This window comes from Nelumbo lutea, chromosome 1 (genome assembly GCF_056320005.1).
Source record: "Nelumbo lutea isolate HS-2025 chromosome 1, American lotus-T2T, whole genome shotgun sequence".
NCBI lineage: Eukaryota > Viridiplantae > Streptophyta > Magnoliopsida > Proteales > Nelumbonaceae > Nelumbo > Nelumbo lutea.
Genome location: NC_142684.1, coordinates 73,954,480 through 73,966,480, shown reverse-complemented (window position 1 = coordinate 73,966,480; position 12,001 = coordinate 73,954,480).

Genomic DNA, 12,001 nt, shown 5'->3' with positions numbered 1-12,001 from the left:
TCTAAAAACCCGGCAAAGAAACAGCTCGGGGAAGATGAGCAAGGGGAAAAAGACACTCCATTGCAAGAAACAGTACATTGGCAAAAAAAAAAAAGAAAAAAAATCACATGCCCGGAGCTACTTCTTCGCCATCGGAAGGCACTTCAACAACACCCGAAGGCCCTGCCTCTCCTTCAGAGTCCGGCTCGCCATCGGCAGCATTGGCCATCTCCTGAGTTATGCGCGAAGTGGTTATGACACTTACATCGAGGTCGGGGTATGTATTCCGGATCATCCACCGGCTCAACTTGAACCCCCTCCTGTAAGAGTCCACCATCAGATCGTCAAAACGCGGGGAGGCAATGTAGTCTTCAACTGCCTTCTTTTTGGCGTCTTCAATGCCTTGGGAGAAAATCTGTGTTCTCTCCCTAATGTCCTCCTGAAGATACTCGACTTGATGCTGCAAATCCAACTTTAAGTCTGCCATGTGCTTGACAACTACCCCCATGGCCTCGGCGTCACGCTGAGACCTCGCCTGTGTGGCCATCGCGACGCGAGCAGCCTTTTCAGCAGCGTAAGCAGCCGCCTCAGCAGCCCTGGTATTTGCCTCTGCAGCACGGAAGGCCTCTTCAGCCGCATTAGCAGCAGCCTCAGTAGCTCGCGCCTGTCGCGAGCTCCTCTCCACTTGGGCAGCCAAGGCATGAATTGAATAATTCACCTACCAAAAGAAACAAGTGAGCAAATAACAGCAGAAGCAACAGAATAAAAAAGGAAGACGGCATCTCACTTACCACCATGGCATGTGTTACGGCGTGGCAAGCGACTTGATTCAAGGGAAGATCAGTCCACGCCGCGACCTCCTCGGGGAAAGTAGCATCCCTACTCTTTTGAAGAGCGTAGTTCGGCATCAACACGCTCCTAAACTCTCCTTGAGCTCCTGAGCCTGAGGGCCCAGCCCGCGTATGAGCAGACCCGGAGTGAGGAGCACTTGAGTATGCAGGAGCGCCCGTATGAATGGTTTCAGCGAAAGGCGCCCCGGCAGTCTCGTGCACCGGTGAAGTCACTTCGGGCTCCCTGGGCAGATCCTCTGTCGTATGGTCTGGGGCTTGGGGTTCCTCATCCAGGGGCAGCTCGGTACGAGTTCGCTTGGTGACCCGCTTCCTCCTCTTCATACATTGGAACAAACGCCCGCCGCGAGTTCTCTCCGCATCCATCACACCTGCAGAATGAGTTCGACATCAGAAAAAACGAAGGAACAGAGCATGCAAGAAACCGCATAGCCAGAAACCTACCCGAACTCAGACCGGCTGCAAAAAGCTTAGCCTCCGTTAAGTAGTGGTGGCACTTTAAGCCTTGCCGTGCCCACTGCCGGAGACCCTTCACCGTCTCTTTATCAAGAGTTACGCCCGAGTCGGGAGCGGCCTCACTCCACCCAGTCTGAAAAGGCCATCCTTGTGCACTTCGCACGCCGAAATAGTCCCGCTTCCACGCCGGGACCTTGTTAGGGAGATCATGCAGAAGCTTAAAACCCTGGCGAGGAGTAAGGTAATACGCCCGTCTCCCCCCAGGAAGAGGACCCGCCTATCTCTTGAGCATCAAGATAGAGGAGAATATCTCTAAGTCCAAGGGGAAATTCTGCTCGCAAAAAAGGGATATCGTCCCCACCAGGTTCCGAATAGAGTTCGGATGAAGCTGGCCAATGGTGACACCAAAGTGGTTTATGACTTCGACGAGGAGGGGATGGAAAGGAAGTCGCAACCCTGCGGAGAGCTGCTCTCGAAAAATCACGATCTCGTCGGGACCGTGTTCCCAAGGAAAGCTACCTGAAGGAATGAAATAGGTGTACCCCCAGGAAGATTGTAGGACAGAAGTATGGATTGAAGCCCCTCAGGCGTCATGGTCGAAGGACCAAACCTGTCTAGCATCCGACCTCGGCGGGAGGTAGATGCCAAACTGCCCGAAGCAACTCGGCCCACTAGTTCATAGTCTTTAAGCTCCACCTCGGGGTCACTGAGGCAGTCTGGGGACACGACTCGATTGGTGGAACCTACGTCGGCCCTACTCAAAGAATCATCTGATCTATCAAAGCTAGACATTGGGGAAAAGATAGATTCAAGAAAGTACTCACCGGAAAGTTTGAAGAACAAGCTAAAGAACCGTGAAGACTGTATAACCAGCCTCGACGCGAGCTGGAAGAAAGACGCGAGTTGGAAGGTTGGACGCGAACTCGATAGACAACCGTAGAAGTGACAAACCAACCGGGGTCCCCCACTATTTATAGCTACAGTAACCAAGAATCGACCGTGCAAACTGAAGACGATCCGACGGCCCACGTTCTTACCAACCTTGCAACCCTTAAAGTCGAGACGTGATTGGCGCACGTCTTTCCGAAAAAAGAGGAACGTCAGCACGTCTTTTTGAAACCAACGTCGCTTCGACATGCGTCTTTTCGTATCTGACGCGCCGCACGTCTCCCTGACAGTCGACGGCGTACGTACAGTAGTGGCGTGCCTTTTTGAAATGACCCGCTGTCACGTCCCAGCGGCGCGAGTTGGTTTGAAATTTAAAACGCACGGTCACAACCACCAGCGCTTTTGAGTAATGCACGTTTCCAGCCTTCTCGAAAACCGAAAAAACCCTAGCAAAAGCATCTCGTATAGTGAAGGTTTGGAGGACGGGACAAATCTACAACCACCTCGTGAAAACTCTCCGCACCATGGCAAGGCCCTCGACGCAAGGAGTGGGGGGCAATTGATGAAGGAAAATTTGGCCCGACCTCTTTATTATGAGACACGTGGCAGAAACGACAGCTCGGCAAAAGGTGTCAAGCCTAGGCGGCAAGAGCACACTCCGCCGAACTAACCCACCTTGTAACAGCTCGGGATAGACTTCGCCGAACTGCGCCTTGTAACAGCTCGGGGTAGACTTCGCCGAACTACCATCTTGTAACAACTCGGGGTGGACTTCGCCGAACTACCATCTTGTAACAGCTCGGGGTAGACTTCACCGAACTGCCACCTTGTAACAGCTCGGGGTAGACTTCGCCGAACTGACCGCCTTGTAACAGCTCGGGGTAGACTTCGCCGAACTGACCGCCTTGTAACAGCTCGGGGTAGACTTCGCCGAACTGCGCCTTGTAACAGCTCGGGATAGACCTCGCCGAACTACCTTGTAACAGCTCGGGGTAGACTTCGCCGAACTGACACCTTGTAACAGCTCGGGACAGACTTCGCCGAACTGACCCACCTTGTTACAGTTCGGGATACCTCCGAGCTCAAGACCGCCTCGCTCAGCACTTCACATCATCTTCTAGGCACCAAAGCCAAACAAGTCGTACCACGTCTGGCACCAGGGAATTCCGTGCCCGAGGGCGCCACGCCTGACTGACTTGGGATCTGACGTTTGGCAGCTGCACTCTAAATGGCCACCTGCCACCGCCACTGACGCCGCCATCTCCAGTTAGACGGTTAAGCAGTGACGGTTAGGCAGTGACGGTTCTGTCTCAGCAGAAGGGACGACAGCCGAGTTGACAAGCGCCAGAGTAATCATACCCGATCTGACAAGGGCCTCGGGGCGAGTACGCGAAGCGACTATAAGAGCCCCCTGCCCCCCCGGTAAGAGAGGTATGCAAAAACTTTGCGCTATCTGGTATTACCTTGCTTTTGAAAGATTCTAACTTGAGCTTCGGAGCCTCTACACCGGGTTCCCACTGGAGCTTTCCCATCTCTCCCGTTTCAAGATCCCTGCTACCTCGTTCGAAAGCAAGGCAGCGGACAGCTAAGACCAGCCGGATCGCGCTCCATCAGTAGGCCTTATGGTCTTTATGTAAGTTGCCTTGTACTTTGCCCACTAATAAGGGACACTTTTGTAATTATATATATCTTTGCCCCATTTAATAAAACTAGCTCTTTGAGGGTGGGGGCATGCATTCGATACACCCTCCAAGTTCATCTTCTTCTTCGTGGTTGCATGAAACACCAGAAGGGTAACATGGTATCAAAGTGGGTGAATTAAGGTTGTTTGGACGATTAAAGTTGAAGAACTAGAGACTAATTCTGAGATTAAAAGGGCTGGGTCGAACTGCACAGTCTGGAACGTTTTGGTGAACTAGGGTTTAGTTGGAAGCATCTAAACTTAAGTCTAGAGATCAGTTCTGCTCAAAACTGAAAATATCCAAGGGCAGTTTCTCTCTTTCTTGAATATCTTCTAGTTTGTTTGGATTTAATTTAGACTTGAGATTCTAGATTCCAAGTTTCTTTTGTGAACTTTTGCTTGGTACAATGGCCATTGAGTTTGGTTTCTTTTAGTAGGTCGAATATCCCTCTTTCCATCCCCTTTTTAGCGCCAAAAATTCCTGGTAGCTTACTTAAACTGTCCAGTTGCTTCTTGTTGGTATCTCTTAGGTTTAACAACCTTCTACAAGGAATATCTGGAGTATTTTATAGGAATTTTGATCTGCTAAGATTTTCATTCAAGGTCTTTGTTGTTTATGGTGTTAACAGTTGTTGTCCAAACTACAGCATGTGGCATTTCCAATTCCAATACTTTGTAAAGGGAAAATGTCTTTGGGGATTTCTATATGGTACAATGACTAAACCAGTTGATAAATCTGCTAAGAAACTAGAGCAATGGGAAGTTGATAATGCTAGAATTATATCCTGGTTGCTTGAGTCTATTGATACTTCAATTACATATTGATGAGGGGTAATTTGGCACAACCTAGTAAGTAAAGGTCACGTGGAAGCGATCTGCCAGTAGGATGACAACTCGCCAAGGGGAGCCCAGTCAGCAGTTTGGGAGTCCGAGTGTTCGGGCACCTCTACACAAAGCCACCTCGGCACAGAGTCACTTCAGCACTGGGTCACCACTGCACCTAAGCCAATTCGACGCCTAGGAACCAAAGTGACACATAATCGGCACTAGAAGCTTCTTAGTGGACTCTGAACCTCCCTGGATCACACCGTGTAATATCAGGCCTTATCCTCTCCCCACTCGGATCAGGCGGTAACGATAGACTTCATTGACTGATACGTTACTCCCCGTCTAAAGCAAAAACGGATCTCATCTACTTAGGCCGAGGATCCCAGAGTCATTTCATGAGACCCATAGTAGCTCAACTATATAAGGGCATCAACCCCTCTAGGGCCTAGGTACACGCGATTTCGAGCATTCTATCACTCCTTAGTCTCAAACTCTCAGCTCGCATATACTATTACTGGCTTAAGCATCAGAGCGACCTCGCTGGGTTAGGCACCCCAGGTTCTTTGATACATCCCTTTCTTTGCAGTTTGAGTGACCTATTTGGCAACAGGCATCTGAGCTGCCTTACAACTAGGAGCATCCAAATCGCACATCATCAATTGGCACCGTTTGTGGGAAGCTCCTCTCCTCGGGAGCGGTAGAGGGTAGTCGATGAGTAGGTCAGGAAGCTCCTCGCCGCAAGCTTCGTCAGGGAGGTCCATTACCCGAGCTGGGTCGCCAACCTCGTGCTGGTAAAGAAAGCCAATGGCAAGTGGTGCATGTGCGTCGATTACACTAACCTGAATAAAGCATGTCCAAAGGATTGCTTCCCCCTACCCAGAATAGGCCGCTTGGTTGACGCGACCTCAGGGCATGAGTTGTTGAATTTCATGGATGCCTACTCCGGCTACAACCAGATTAGGATGGACACAACCGATCAGGATAAAACTGCTTTTGTAACCGAACTTGGGCTATATTGTTATAAAGTCATGCCCTTTGTTTTGATAAATGCTGGAGCAACTTTTCAATGACTTGTAAACAAAATTTTCGAGCCCTTGATTGGCAATAAAGTGGAATGCTATGTTGATGACATGGTCGTGAAGACTCAATTTTCTAGATCTTTAATCAATGATCTAGATGTTTTTCAAATTTTAAGGAAATACAATATGAAGTTAAACCTAATTAAGTGTGTCTTCGGGGTTACATCGGGAAAGTTCCTTGGTTACATAGTGAACCGACGTGGCATCGAAGCTAACCCGAATAAAATCAAGGCTATCTTACATATGCGACCACCCCAGAAAATCAAGGAGGAGCAATGGCTGACTGGCCAAGTAGCTACCTTAAACTGGTTTATGTCTATATCGGCAGGCCAGTGCCTACCCATTTTTAAGGCAATTAAAAAGAATGAAACTTTAGAATGGACTAAAGAGTGTCAGATCACGTTTGACGAGTTGAAGAGGTACCTAAGTACCACTCCAAGTTTAACTCAACTTGAGGAAGGAGATGAGTTGAAGTTGTACGTCTCTGCAAGTGACGAGGTGGTCAACTCGGTACTGATTAGAGAAGTAGACCGGGTCCAACAACCAGTCTACTATGTAAGTAAAGTGTTGCAGGATGCGAAAACCATATATCTCGACATCGAGAAACTGGAGTACACACTAGTAGTAGCAGCTCGGAAATTGCGCCCATACTTCCAAGCCCATACCATTGTCATCCTTACTGATAGACCCTTGAGACACATCCTAGCTAAGCCTGAGGTATAAGGGAGATTGATGAAGTGGTCCATCGAGATTAGTGAGTACGACATCCGGTTCGAGCCATGGCCAATGATCAAAGCCCAAGTCTTGGCAGACTTCGTAGCAGAATGCACGTTCAACACGCCGGCCCCTGAACTGATTGAGCCCGCTAACATGTCAGAGGCGTTACGAGGAGCCCTGGATCCTCCACGTAGACGGCTCGTCCAACCAACGAGGAAGCGGTGCAAGACTAATACTGCACGGCCCAAGCGAGGTGAAGCTGGAGTACGCTCTCAGGTTTGGATTCGAGGCGTCGAACAACAAGGCGGAGAATGAAGCACTAATTGTCGGGCTAAACTCAACAAAAGAAATGGGGACAAAACATCTCATCATGTGTAGTGATTCTCAGCTAGTAGTCAACCAAGTCAATGGTGACTATGAAGTGCGTGACTTAACTATGGCGGCCTATGTAATCAAAGTCAGGGAAATCCTACCAAGTTTCAGCTCTTGTTTCATCAAGCAAATATCGAGATCTAAGAATGTTGAGGTTGACGCCTTGTCATGACTAGTAAGTAGCAACGACAACACCATGCAAATTGCATACATAGAGGACCTACCTCGGCCCAGCATTCTCGGGGGGGTGGGGGGGGGCAAAAGAGGTCACTCCTGTGTTGCAAGCAGAACCGAGCTGGATTGACCCACCCAATGATTATCTGCTCCATGGGACCCTACCTGTAGAATGCAATGCAACTCGAAGGGTAGAGCGTCAATCATGTTGGTACATCCTTATAGACGAACGACTGTACAGGAGGTCCTTCACACTCCCCTACTTACGTTGCCTGCAATCCCCAGAAGCTAAGTTCGTACTTCGTGATATCCATGAAGGATTATGCAAAGCACACTTGGGGGGCAGAGTCCTCACCCAAAAAGCATAAAGGCAGAGCTACTATTGGCACACTATGAAGGTAGATGCACTCGAACTCATCAAGAAGTGCGCCAAATGTCAGAGGCATGCCAACATCCTCCATCAACCTGCTGTCGATCTGAAGTATCTAACTAGTCTGTGGCTCTTCACGCAGTGGGGAATCGACATCCTCGGTCCACTTCCACCAGCAACTAGACAGAGGAAGTTCTTGGTCGTGGTAGTGGATTACTTCATGAAGTGGGTGGAAGCCGAACCATTGGTAATCATCACAGCTCGGAATGTGTAAAATTTTTTTTGGACATCAAATTCCAGAATTGTTGCACTGAGATGGGGATTCAACAAAATTTCACCTCAGTGGCACATCCACAAGCAAACGGATAGGCCGAAGTGACGAACAGGGCTATCCTCCGTAGAGTGAAAACTCGCCTAGCATGAGCTAAAGGGTTGTGGATGGACAAACTGGCCAGTGTCCTGAGGGCCTACTAGACTCCGACCGGCGAGTACCGCGACCTGCGAGACACCCTTCAACCTCATATATGGTACGAAAGCCATGATTCTGGCAGAGATTGAAGTACTGACGTTATAGCTCAAAGCTTACAACGAAGAAGCAAATAACGGTGAGCTCAAAACTAACTTGGACCTCATTGAGGAGGTACGCGATCTGGCCAACATTCGAACTATGGCTTACCAACAACGAGTAGCTAGGTATTATAACTCCCGGGTTAGGAAGCGGCTATTCCGAGTTGGCAACCTGGTCCTCTATAAGGTAATGGTACCTGAGCCCAATGTGGGTAAGCTCAGTCTAAATTAGGAAGGTGCATACCGAGTGAGATGGGTGTTCGGAGAAGGAGCCTATGAGCTCGAGACCATGGAAGGAAAATAGGTACATCGAGCTTGGAACGTTGACAACCTAAGGAGATACTATCTGTGAAACCCTAATGCAATTGAAAAATGACTAAGTCCACAGGATCACCGAGCTAATCCTAAAGATGACGAACTAGAGTGAGGACCTTAAGTCCCTCCCCGAAGCCTAAGGGCTATGATGCCGATCTGATAAAGACCTCATCATGGTATAAGACCAGTCGCATCTCTAGCATGGGCAAATAAGTCCTAGTTGCCTCTTCGGCATAGGCAGCCTAAAACCCAGTTGCCTCTTCAGCATGGGTTCACTAAGACCCAGTTGCCTCTTCGGCATGGGAAATAAAAAACCTAGTCGCTTTGGCATGGGTAAGGTAAAGTAGCCCAGGCATAGACAGGTCGGGCGTGTACCCTACAATGTCTGTTCACCCCAGCAATTAATGACGCTAGATTATTCCTATTCGAGTCAAGCTCGATAGCTCAGGAGTAATCTATACTTAGAAAAATTTTGCTCCTATTTGGGTTTAGCTCGTCAGCTCGGGAGTAATCTATACTTAGAAATTTTTGCACACAAGGAATTTTGCAAATGAATGTATTCCATTAATGAAGCATTTCAGGTACAAAAAAATATAATAACAAGAAACAGAAAGATTACAACTATTTAGCTGAGCTCAGAGTCTCGGGACATCGAGTATTTACAAAGGGGGTCCAAGAAAAGAGGCATCAGTCAACTTGGGGCTCCTCATTACCAATAGAGGCGGTGGTGGCCAGATTGGTCTCTATATGGTCCTCGGCGGCATCACCTCCCTATCCCTCTCCCACTGTCTCAGCACTTAAAGGTTCTCATTCTCTCTCTTAAGAGTCGCCTCACGCTTCTCTAGCTCCTTCTCCGCCACTAGTAGAGTCAACAACTCTTTCTTAGCTCATGCATCATTCTTCAGCTAATTGATCTCGTTGCGAGCTAAGTTAAGCTCAGAGTGGGCACTTCAAGAGGACTCCTCGGCTTCAAGAGCGCACTTCAAGTTCGCCTTGAACTAGTAGGCCAGGGCATGGATTGAGGAATTCACTTGCCAAAAGAAGAAACAAAATCTAAGTATAGAGAAAAATCTAAGTGTAATATAGCTCAAAGTTTGAGTACGTACCACCATGCAATGTGTAGTTGCTCTGGCCTCGAGCTGAGCAACCAGTAAGTCAGGCCAGCAAGCAACCTTCTCGACAAATACTACACCGTGGCTTTTAAGGAGACCAAACTTTGGAGTCAAAATGCTCTGAGCAGAGGTGTTGCTACTTGGTAGAGTGGTCGCCTACACATTCTAGGGCTCGAAAGGTGTGGTTTCCTCGGGCACACGGGGTGGGGTAACTTTGCCTTGGTCCTCCTCAACCAAGTTGATCACTGGTGGCTGCTCGGGTATGGTGTTGCTGATGTCAGGGGTGGTGGTCTCGACATGGAGGTGAGCCTTCTTGGAGGTCATCTTCTTCTTCCCCTTCTGCATGCTCCTGAAGAGCTCATTGGCGGGGATGTCAACCATGGTAGCTGCAACAACTAATGAACAAGTTAGCCGCAAATTTAAACACGAACTATGAAGAAGAAAATATATGTGCATACACTAAGGTAACGACCTACCCTGAGGACTCAACCCGACTTTCATGAGCTTCTCTTTAGACAAGAAGTCCTTCAGCTGTAGGTTGAGATTGACCCAAGAGCAGATCATCGCCGAAGTTTCATTATTCAACTGGACTCTGAGGTCACTAATGGCCATCCTCCACTCCATCGAGAATGGCCAACCATCGGCTATGGAGACTACGAAGTACCGCCTTTCCAAGGCTGACACTTTATTAGGGAAGCCATGCAAGACTTTGTACCCTAGTCAAGGAGAAATATAGTAGTTGCGCTTCTCGTCCTTGAGGACACAAGCCGAGTTCTTCTTAATAGCGCAGATCGAACTAAATATGTCAAGGTTAAGAGGTCCATTATACTCGTGGAAGAGGAAAATTTTATTGACAATGGACCAGATGGAGTTCGGGTGAAGCTGGTCTACAGTAATGTTGAAAAATTGAAGGACATCTAGAATAAAAGGATGAAGTGGGAAATAGAGTCCTATTATGAGCTGCTCCTCGTAAACAGTGATCTCATTTGACAAATGATCCTAGGGGTACTGACCCAAGGGAATGCTGTACACATGGTTATTAGGGAACCGGTAGTGGGAAGCTAAGAATTTCAGCCTCTCAACGGTCATAGTGGAAGGGCTGAAACTATCTGGTTTCCGATTGGGACGCGAGGTGGACGCCCTCCATTTGGACACCTCGCGGTTTTGACCCAACGTGTCTGCCCAATCTGAAGTGAAATCTGGATCTTCAACCGAAGCACATGCCCCAATAGGACCAAACTCCTCAACATAGGCCGAGGTACCCACCTCCACCCCGGCGGACCCATCGCTCCCATCAAGGAGACTATCTATACTATGACTAGGCATACTGGACTAAGAAGGGAAAAATACATTAGAGCAAGGGAAGACGAACTCACCAGGAAGACTAAAGAAAACGAGATGACCTCGGACATGGGAATAGTAAACACCGAGCTGGAGACATGAACGCAACCTCAAGGAGTTTAGACTTGCGGTTTATGGCGAAGAAAATGGGCCCTTCGGCCCCTATTTATAGCCATTATATCCGGGGATCAACGATGGAGATCTACGCGATCCAATGACTCCTAGGAAAACTGGCTACACGCTATCTGTTGAGTGCGCATTTTGACGTCCGTAGAGTTTTTAATCAACTTGACGTCCGCGAATACCTGATACGCGATCTGGATCATTTCCTGGTTGAGCCAAATAGTCGAACAAGTCCAACCGAAGGTCCACCCTCTGTACCACCTAGACATCGTGCCAAACACCTCGGCTCGTCATGAACTTCCTGTGCTAGGTCAGGACACCTGACATGAGGAGTGGGGAGCAATTGATGAGGGGTAATTTGGCATGACCTTGTAAGTAAAGGTCACGTGGACGTGATCTGCCAGCAGGATGACAACTCGAAAATGGGAGCCTAGTCAATAGTTTCAGAGCCCATGTGTTTGGGCACCTCAGCACAAAGCCACCTCGGCATAGGGTCACCTCGGCACAAAGTCACCCTGGCACCTAAGCTGAGGGTGACTTCATTGACTAGTGCGTTACTCCCCGTCCAAATCTCTCGAGACCACACCGCGTAATGGCAAGCCTTATCCTCTCCCTGTCTGGATTAGATCGTAATGATAGACTTCATTGATTGGTACGTTACTCCCCGTCTAAAGCGGAAAAGGATCTCAACTACTCAGGCCGAGGATCCCGGAGTCGTTTCATGAGACCTATGAAAACTCAACTATATAAGGGCATCAACCCCTCCAAGGCCCAAGTACGCACGATTTAGTGCATTCTAGCTTTACTTATTCTCAAACTCTCAGCTCGCATATACTATTACTGAATTAAGCATCAGAACGACCTTGTCGGATTAACCATCCTGGGTTCTTTGATACATCCCTTTCTTTGTAGTTTGAGCAACCTAATTGGCGACAGGCATCCGATCTACCTTACAGCTAGGAGCATCTAGATCGCACATCATCACATATCAACTTTGGGGTTTTCAAACAACAAAATCTATGTGGAATTATTTGGAAAAAGTGTTTCAACAAACAAATGTGGCTAGGAAGTTGCAACTGGAGCATGATATATTTATTTACATTCAACGAGATAAGAAAGTCATTGAATATTATGCAGCATTCATTTCTCTT